Source organism: Malaclemys terrapin, chromosome 3, assembly GCF_027887155.1.
Source record: "Malaclemys terrapin pileata isolate rMalTer1 chromosome 3, rMalTer1.hap1, whole genome shotgun sequence".
Taxonomy (NCBI): Eukaryota; Metazoa; Chordata; order Testudines; family Emydidae; genus Malaclemys; species Malaclemys terrapin.
The window spans coordinates 209,168,690-209,178,959 of record NC_071507.1 but is presented as its reverse complement, the minus strand read 5'-3'; the positions used below and the strand labels follow the sequence as shown (position 1 = coordinate 209,178,959).

Sequence of the window (10,270 nt, the reverse complement as noted above, 5' to 3'; positions counted from 1 at the left end):
TAGAGCAGAACAGACCTGTCCTCGTCATCAGTTAGAGATGTATATAGATATACTATGCGAGGAATTTGAATATATACAGGACATATGTTCTAAAGTCTGCATCAAGGTATCAGTCACCAGCAAAGACGAAGAACGGGTTTTCCATACGACAGGAAGTAAGAAATGTGTATTTCTCTGTTGGGATGTAGATTAAGCAGCGTGATCTAACACAACAGTTGCTCATTTTACATACACAGTCAAACGTTAACCAAGAGATGTGACGTCAACAGGGAAAGCGGCACACAGGAAAAACAAGTCACAGGTGGTTATCCTGTCTGTGAGGAAAGACAATGAAATGTTGGGGGTACACTGAGAGGCAAAGAAGACCCCCGCCCTCATCCCGCACCTAGGAAGGAAATGGACGGTGTGTTTACATTAATGAAAAACAGATCTCAGCCAACCTTGGCTGCAGGAGACTTTGGGTGAGAGAAACTTCTTTAGACAGGAGGGTAACCTGGTAGTTTAGTCTCTAGAAAGCGTGTTGTGCTTTTATTTGCTATGTAACCCTTTGTTTCCAATCTCCTCACTCACTATCCCCTGAATCTCTAGTCTTTGGTAATAAACGTATTCTTGTGTCACTCTCAATGTATCTCAGAGCTGTGGTGTTCAGCAGCGAGCTGGCTGAGCTGAATCGTTCAAGCTGGCCTGTTCCTTTGGGGAGGGCAGCCCTGCTAGTTCTCTGTGTGACCAGTGGAGAGGGTGCTGGACATGACTGGGAACGCTCAGAGCGGGCCGGGGCTTGGCGTGTGCACACAGACAGCGAGACCTGCAGCGGGCTAGAGAGCAGGGCTTGTGTTGCCAGAGGCTGGAGAATTCAGGGAGCTGATTCACAGGCAAGGCTGCCTCATGTTTAAGGGCAGGTGGTGGTGAGGTGCCCCACAACCGTGGGCACTGTCATGTGGGGACCCCCTAGAAACACACCCGCTCCGTGATGATTCCCCATTTACAGTTACATTTTGAGTCTTATCAGGTCACAGGTTTTGATCCATTTAATGTGTCCCATTTGTGGTATATCAGCCTAGTTTTCGGCCTGGTCTACACTATGACTTTAATTCGGATTTAGCAGCGTTAAATCGAATTAACCCTGCACCCGTCCACACAATGAAGCCATTTATTTTGAAATAAAGGGCTCTTAAAATCGATTTCTGTACTCCACCCTGACGAGCAGAGTAGCGCCAAAATCAAAAAACAAAAGAGGCAAACGGTCGCTCCGGGTCAGAGCCGCGGACATGCCGCTTCTATGCCGAGCTGCATGCAGTTCTAGGGGGGGCCGCCACCACTACCCCACCTCTGACCGTGGATTCCAGGTCGGGGATAATCTCATCAGCTACACCTGAGGATTCTGCGGATGGGGAAGAGGAGAAGGAGGAGGAGGAGGAGGAGGACGAGCTTGCGGAGAGCACCCAGCACTCCGTTCTCCCCAACAGCCAGGATCTTTTTCTCAGCCTGACTGAAGTACCCTCCCCACCCTCCCAAGCCAGTATCCAAGACCACGACCCCATGGAAGGGACCTCAGGTGAGTTTACCTTTTAAAATATAAAACTTGTTTTAAAAGCAAGCGTTTTTTAATGATTACTTTGCCCTGAGGACTTGGGATGCATTCGCAGCCAGTACAGCTACTGGAAAAGTCTGTTAACGTGTCTGGGGACGGAGCGGAAATCCTCCAGGGACATCTCCATGAAGCTCTCCTGGAGGTACTCCGAAAGCCTTGCCACAAGGTTTCTGGGCAGTGCATCCTTATTCCCTCCTCCATGGTAGGACACTTGACCACGCCATGCTTGCAGCAAGTAATCTGGTATCATTGCCTGACAAAGCCTGGCAGCGTATGGTCCCGGTGTTTGCTGGCATTCAAGCAACATCCGTTCTTTATCTTGTTGTGTAATCCTCAGGAGAGTGATATCGCTCATGGTAACCTGGCTGAAATACGGGAATTTAATTAAGGGGACAGAGGTGGCCGTTCCTACTGGGCTGTTTGCCTGTGGCCGAAAAGAAATCCTTCCCTGCAGTTAGCCAAGCGTTGGTGGGGCGGGGGGAATTGGCCCAGAGCTTTTCGTGTTTGGCTAGCAGGGATCTTCCCTGATACCAGCCACGCGGTGGGGGGAGGGATAAAGCGATCATCCAGAGAATTGGATGGGGCGGGAGTAGTTTGTTTTCTGCTGCTGAAGGTTAACAGGAAAACCGCAGCACTCAATGGGCTTTGCTTGGTATGTGGGAAAGGAGGGCGCAGAAGCCGAAAGACAATGGCTTACCATGGCCGCATGCAAGCCGAATTCTGTTGCCAGGACCTGCGTCTGTGATCTCTACCGTGAAAGAGTATAAGCATTATTCTGCAAAATGTATCTTTTTAAAAAATTCTCTCCTTTTTTCCCTCCCTCCAGCAGCTGCAAATTCTTCAAGCTTCCCTCCTCCGTCCCGAAGGCTATCTCAGATAAGGCGTCGGAAAAAGAAGACACGAGACGAGATGTTCGCAGAAATCATGGAATCCACCTGCAGTGAAAAGGCGCATCTGAATGAGTGGAAGGACACGGTTTCAAAGTATAGGAAAGAAGCCAGTGAACGTGAGGACAGGAGGGACCAACGTGAGGACAGGAGGGACCAATGTGAGGACAGGAGGGATGCTCGAGATGAGAGGTGGCGGCAGGAAGATCAGAGGAGGCAGGATGCAATGCTGGGGCTGCTGTGTGAGCAAACAGACATGCTCCGGCGCTTCAGGAACGGCAGCAGGATAACAGAGTGCCGCTACAGCCCCTGTATAACCCCCCTCCCCCCTCCCCATGTTCCATATCCTCCTCACCCAGACGTGTAAGAACGCGGGGGGGGGGAGGCTCCGTACACCCTCCCATTCCACCCCAGTGGACAGCCCAAGCAAAAGTCTGTCATTTTTTTAACCTTTTTTTAGTGGCCTTTTCATTCCCTCCGATCCTCCTCCCAAAATCTACCCGGGTTCTTGAGTTTGAGCCCGAGTCTGCAGCCCTGGACTCAGACTTGCCGCTGTGGGTGGTTCGGTTTTTGCAGTGTAAACATGCCCCAAGAGGCAGTGGGCCGGGGGCCAGGCAAGCAGGAGAAGGCTGATGACAGCCCCAGCAGGAGGTGCCAGGGCTCTGTGAGGGCACAAGGCTCTGCCTGCATGGAGAGTTTGAAGCAGGGCCCGAAGCAGGGGAAGGAGGTAGCTCTGTGGACGACCGGGGGAGAAAGCAGGAAGGTGCTCGTTGGAAAACGTAACACGCTGGCGATGGAGGCAGGCCTGAGGGACCCATCGGACCGTTAGATGGACCGGGAGTGCCTAGGGCTATTCCTGTCCCTCTGCCCAGGGGTGAATTCCCCTCCCATGGTTCTTTAGACCTGCCTCGAGTTGCCAGCCTTGGATTCCCGCGGCACAAGCGGGCGCGAGGGTCGTTTTTGAAGGACACAGAAGTTGCAGTGTCAGTCAAAACCCTGCTAGGAAAGCTCCCGGTGTCAGCGGAAAGAGCGCCCCCTCTTGCCCCCCCCACACTCATACACACACACACACACACACATACACACCCCTGTACATTTCACCACTCCCCTGGAATTCTGTATCCAGCCCTTCGAGCTCCGACCCTGCCAGAAATCAGTCGTTTCTTACAGCTCTAAAATGAACTGCAGTTTTTTAAACTAACTCCCCATGGCCTCACTGGCTCAGGGTTGGTTTCCAGTCCCTCCTGTGTCCTCCTTTGTGCGCGGATGGCCCCAGAAAGACGAATCGCGATTCCCGGCTCTACCGAATGTGGGACGGCTTGTGAGCTCTGGTCCTTCCCTGAACCAAGGCCGGCTTTTCGGGTGACTCATGCGTCCCCTAGTGGTCGATGCACATTCCCTCCCCGTGCCCCGGCTGTGGTAGCTTCAGCTTTGCTACAACAAGCGCAAATGTCCTAAAACATCAGATCTAACGACCCATCCCCCCCACCCCCAGGACAAGCTTCTGCTATTTCTTTGCAATTTTCAACCTCATCCCCACCAAGCAACTTCAGAACATGACCAGGGCCTGCGCGCACACAGAGGAACGTACGAATTCCCATGCTGGATCAGAACCAGGGTCCATCCAGCCCAGTAGCCCGTCTCGGACACTGGCCGGCCCCAGATCTCTCAGAGGAAGATGTAAGAAACCCTGCGGCAGCAGATGGGGGATAATTAGGGTCACCCACCAACTTTCTAAATGTTGACAACCAGCCCCCCTGCCCTGCCCCCTGCTCTGTCTTGTCCCTCGAGGCCCCGCCCCTTGCTCCGCCTCTTCCCCAAGGCCCCGTCTCCTGCTCCCCCACTTCCTCCAGGCCCTGCCCCCCACTCTCTCCTTCCTGCTTCCCCATAACTGGATCCGCTCCACCTCCCGCCCCCCACCAGCTGGGCTCCCCCTGCCCTGGGGCTGGCCGGGAGCTGCAGCCCATGACACGGAGCCTGCCTGGCCATGAGATGCAGGCAGGCGCTGGAACCGGCTGAGCAGGGGCTCACACGGGTTGATGACCCGGCACCTCCCAGACCCCTGCCCGCAGTAACCGGACTCTTGGTGTCCGGTCAGTACATCTGACCAGACACTGCCCGGTCCCCTTTTGACCGGACTTTCTGGTCGAAAACCAGGCCCCTGGGAACCCTACATCATCTGCCCCCATATAGATCTGATGCTGACATCTCACACATCCTCACACCCCTTGTGGCCATGGCAAGCTGGCCAGGGCTGCCGAAGTGTACAAGAGACAGACTTCTCCCGCCCTGGGGGCTGAGAGAGACAGGTACCATCTGCCCAGCAGTGGGCCGCCGCGCACCCAGCCTGATTTCTCCTCGCACGGACCCTGAGCACAAATCAAAAGTGACCCCCCCCCCGATGCTGACGATGAAACCAGAGTGAGTAGGGGGAGATTCGTGCCCCCAGCTGCTTGGGGGACGGCCCCCTGTGGCTGTTTGTCCCCCATGAGGAGCATGATTCTGTCTCTTTCATGCACAGGCTTAGTGTGGGCCGGTCGCCTTGGGACAGAAGCAGGGGCCGTCTCTTTAGATGTGTGTGTACAGCTCCTAGCGCAAAGAACGGGAGCCCCATTCCTGGCTGGGAGCCACTGAATACAAACATGAAATAATAACACCACTGACCGTCATGAGGGACAGGACGGACTCCCAAGCCTTAGGGAATTCACTCCCACGATGACAAATGGAATCTGTCCAGAGGGAGAGATTATATGTGTGTGTGTGTGTGTGTGTGTGTGTGTGTGTGTCCAGGGACAGATTGTATTTGTGTGTGTGTCAGTGTGTGTCCCCACAGGGAGAGATTGCATCTGTATGTGTCAGTGCGTGTGTGTGTGTGTGTGTGTGTGTGTGTACATGCATTGTAGCCCCTTCCCCTTTATTTTAAGTCCCCAGGACATTTGCTTCCCTTCCCTCCTCCCCCCAGGCTCTCTCCCCGAGCCCCCCACTGCAGCCAACGCTAACTGGATGATTCCGCCGGTGCCTCCTCCCCCTACTCCCTTCATGGCGTCAGGGTCTAGTGTGAGCGCTGGGGAGATCTTCATCACTTTGGCCAGCGCTGGCTGAGATGCAGCATCCCTGAGCAAGGCGGCCACTCAGCCAAGGCGTGAAACCGCCTGGACTGGAGAGATCCCAGCTAGGACCACTTCGTTCCTGGAGCACTGGTCAGTGAAGCTGGAGAGAGGAGGAGAAGGGGAGAATAGATCAGTTTGCTCCGGAGCCTGTGATTCTGCTCACAGGGGTGTTGATCAGCCCCTGCTGCGCGGTGGGGGAGCGGTGGGGCTGTGGACAGAGCGGGAGGCTTTCAGTTCTGATTGCACGAAGGAACTTTGGTTGGACAACACTGAGCAGGGCTCCAGCTGGCATCTTCCTTAGCCAGCCCAACGCTTCCTCCTCCCCGCGCTTCGTCCGACAGGGAAGGGGTCTCTTTCTGCTCTTGGCAGGTTCGCTAGGAGAAAGCTGTTTTCACAAGAGCACGCCCAGGGAGGTGATATGCATGTGCTTAACAGCACAAGGGCAGCAGAGCAAAGCTTCGCCAGCAAACTCAGTGATGAGGAGAGCAAAGGGACTGGAAGTTTTCTTGCTGGTGCGTGAAGTTCCTTTTAAAACCCTCCTACAGCCGCCTTTGAAATCCAGACACGAAAGACATGGATATATCCAATGAAGCAAACTATCTGCTTCACTGTCCAGCCTAGCTATTCTTCTGTACTGTGGTGGCCTTTGAGCTCATCTTTAGCAGAAAGGAAGCACGCACGATCGTACCGTTTTCATTCATAAGATTTACACTGGAGCACTTGAAATACACATCTGCTCACAGCCCTTCATGGTACATATTTCTGTGCAGACGCACACACGCACACACATGCACACACGCTCTGAAACCTGTCTGAAGTAGAGACGGGCGCACTATTCAAACTGAACAATTGATGTTGTTGAATGTTATTAAAGTCATCAAAGAAATTATCCAACAACTAACCAGCTCCATGATTAGCCTGTCCCTCCTAGGATAAAACACCCGGTAGACGAACAGGTAAGTGACTAAAGAAATGTGGCTCTTAATTTATAGGTGAAGCAGAATGGCCCCAGACTGTGAGCGTTTGGGAAGCTTCAAGGTGGCTGCGTAAGACAAGGAGTTGTTGCCTGGAAAGGAGACGAGTGTCCAGAGAAAGCATCCTCAAATGTTCCTGCTCACAAGGGACACAAGAGAAATGGAACCTGGCTGTTAAAGGCGAGCCGTGAAGAAAAGGATCTCTGCAGGGCGTGCGGCTAAACGGTACGTACTGATTTATTACGCACAGTTCAGCTGGAATTCCTAGACGATAAAGCGAATGATGCGATGTGCAGAATTACTCAGTTCGGTAAATGTACCGGTGTCCTTAGGGAACGTTTCCATATGTATAGCTAGATGCGTGTACGTCAAATCTCTGCCTCTCGCACATGAATATGGTACACATCACAAAGTCACACATCCCTCATTCACATACACACGTCACGTCACACAACACACATGACACATGGCAGGCGCGAAACACCCAGCCCCACACATTATTCAAAACAGTCACACAACACCCATATGACACATACCAGCCACACAATGCCCATCCATGCACACATTACACATCCCAGGCACACAACAGCACATATTATATACACACACACACAAAAGTCACACACACACACTCTCTCACAATTTTAGTTTCATAGATTTTACCTTGCCTGGACCTATGTATTTCTCCCTCTGCTATTATTTATCTATTTATCTCTGCAAAGTCTTCAGCTATTGTGTGTATAAAATACTCAACTTTCTTTTGCATCACATTGTATAATTATGCCCACAGAGATGGAGTAAATGCAGGCAAAGTCCATTGCCTGGGCCTGGCTGGCGACTCATGGCGTGGCACATCGTAGGTTCTGTCTGCACTGCAGTCGGGGCAGCAGGGGGCGGCATACCGAGCTAGCTTGCTAAAAACAGCGGGGTAGCCGCTGCGGCCCGGGCGAGCAGCCCACGTACGTCCCCGGGGCCCTGAGCACGACTGTACTGGAGCGCTAGCCGGTGCTGCCACCCGCGTCGCCGCCGTTACACGGCTCCAGCCGAACTCGCTCAGGTGTGGCTGCGTGTGCGGCGGGGCGGAGGGACCCCCAGAGAGTTAGACCCTGTTTAAAAAGCAAGTACCTGCCTCTCTCCGGTGCTTCTCCAGCCCCTGCATGACCGCAGTACTTGAGCACCTCGGAGTCTTTACTGTATTTATCCTCCCGGGGCCCCCCGAGGCAGGGCAGTGCTGTGATCCCCACGGCACAGACAGGGAACTAAGGCACCGAGACAGCCTGAGAGTGACTGTCCCCAGGTCACCCGTGGCAGAGCCGGTCGCCCGAATCCCAGGCTAACACCCTAACCTCGGGCCAGCCAGAAGGCAGGGACAAAGACCCACATCGCAGGACCCTGCATTGTTCCTGCAAGGGAGAATGTTCCTGCTCTTCCTCACAAGATCCAGTGTCTCCCAGCTGGGAGTCACTGGCAAGTCAGGCTTCGGCTCTGGCAGCCCCGGGGATCCACCCCCCGGATGGCCAGTTCTCCTCCCACTTCTATACCCAGCAACTGCAACCAACGTCGGTTCTGTCTGCCAGGAGAGAGGCTTTAGCGCATGAGAAGTGATTCTACCCTGTACCAGAAGGGGAGGCCAGGCTAAAGGAACCTGCCCCCTGCTTTATTCCCAGGGTCCATGTGTTTGGTCTTGGATGGTCTTAGGTATCCAGGAGTCCCCCAGGGATGTCCCAGAAAAAAACCCTGTGCAGCAAATCCGCCAGTTCTGCCTTAGCCTTGAGAGGCTCCATTTGAACCTTCAGCGTCTCGTGATACTTATGGCCGAGGCAGATATTGTACATGGCAGATAACTACCCACGCTGCCCCTCTCCAATCCCTAAGAGCATGGTGCGTATGTGGCACGCTGCACAGGCATTGCTAAGGAACGCAAGAGCCAGGCAGCCCCACGTCAGGGAGTAAATACACGTGACAAGGAATCTTCCCTCTGCCTATGCAACGCCCTGACTAGGGAATGGAAAACTAACAGGGAAAGAAAAGGATGAAGCTGATGGCGCCTCCAGCTGTGCCGGCATCTGGACTGATCAGAGGGGGTGGGACTGACTGATACACAACCACCCCTTTTTCCTAGAAGCCGGGAGCGTGGGTGTAATGCCTGGCATTTCGGTCGTGCCTAGAGCATGAACCAAGACTCGGCAGCTCCAAGAGCATGACCCTCCCTGCTGGAGCTAAAGGAATCCCAGCCCTTGCTAGGAGCGGGAGCCGTCAGACGTGTCCTGGCACACGGCCTGTAACACGGAACAGCTGGCTACACCGCTGCAGAGACCGGCTGGCTCCTCGCAGGAAGGACGGTGCAGTGGGAAGAGCACGAGCAGAGGCTGCGGGGGAGACCTGGGTTCGAGTCCCTCCTCTACCACAGGCGCCGTGTGTGCTTGGACAGGTCACTGAGTGTCTGTGCCTCAGTTCCTGTCTGCACCATGGAGATCCCAGCCTCCCTGGGGTGGTGAGAGGATGAACACAGCGCAGATTGCCAGGCGTGCTGATCCCGTGGGAATAGAAGGGCTATGGAAGAACCTTACACAGAAGTAGCCGGAGTTGGATCCAGATTGGACGGTTCACAGTGTTTAGACCCAAACTCTGAGGGAGCAGGAGAGGGTTCAATCTTCATGATCCACCAGGATCTGACCCGTCTCTGGTGCAAAGGAATAGCTGCTGCCGCTACTCAGCGTCCACCCTAGAGCTTTAAAACCCACCTGCACGGGAGGGTAAATGTTAGTCTGTAACCCTGAGCCTCCTGCAGGAGGAAAATCATTGCGATGCCGCATTCTGACCTTGTTCTCGTCCCTGGTGTATTTCCCGAGAAAGCCTCCTCAGCCAGCAGGCGTATTGCAGCTCCTGCTCTGTGCACGGCCGCTTCCGCTCCATTCTTTGCTGCGTGACGGTAAAGAAATAGCCCGGCATGAAATCCATGAGATTCTCTCTTCCCTCTGATCCGGGCCAGCGGTCACTGGCATGTCAATGCTAACCGCATCGTCCTTTACGACACCTCTCCGGGGAGGTGCTTGGACCGTACCCACGTGCCGCTGCAGAGTTTGCCTTGGCAGCAGGGCCTGGTTTAGCTCGATACAGAGCGTTACTCTCAATGCGCAGCAGGAGAGCGGAGGGATAGAATTGTGCGATCCGGTCAGATAATGATCACTAAATGCACAGAAGGCAGAGAAAGGAGGAGAAAGGCTGAGCCTTAAAGATCAATCACAGGGAACGGATTATGCGTGAGGATGAAACAATGATGGAAGATCTAGACGTCAGAGAGGTGCGAAGGGAATAAAAATTGACAGCGGGAAGAAAAGAATGAGGCAATTCAGAAAAGAGCAATAAATCAAAAGCTAGCAGCATTCAGAGCCCCCATTGCGAGCCTTCTCCCGGGGTACCTCCGTCCCCCCCACCCATGTTTTTCTCATGGCGTGTCCAGCTGAGCCGCTCTCATGTCAAGGGTCACTGCCGGGTCAGAGGTCAGTGAGTGGCACTGCACCCCTGTGTGCCACATTGCAATGCCATTCAGGTTTGGGGAGCCTCTCAGCCAGGGGGCCTGGAACAACCTGCCCCTTTTGCCCCCGCTCCGGGGTACACCCTGTGTTGAACGTGCACATGGCTGTGGGCAGCACTGCTTTCTCCTGCCTATAAATGGAACCCACTGGCTCAGTTGGGTCTTCCTCT

The 10,270-nt window shown here is 54.1% G+C and overlaps 1 long non-coding RNA gene across 1 annotated transcript; it reads right to left on the bottom strand.

Annotated features, from left to right (window-relative positions):
* Positions 1 to 1,592: 1,592 nt before the first annotated feature.
* LOC128835056 (uncharacterized) lies at positions 1,593 to 9,658 on the bottom strand. Its single transcript, XR_008444563.1, has 3 exons — positions 9,133 to 9,658; positions 2,289 to 2,526; positions 1,593 to 1,952 (listed from the first exon to the last, which is right to left on the bottom strand). It is a non-coding gene; the product is annotated as an uncharacterized LOC128835056 (long non-coding RNA).
* Between the last annotated feature and the right edge of the window lie 612 nt (positions 9,659 to 10,270).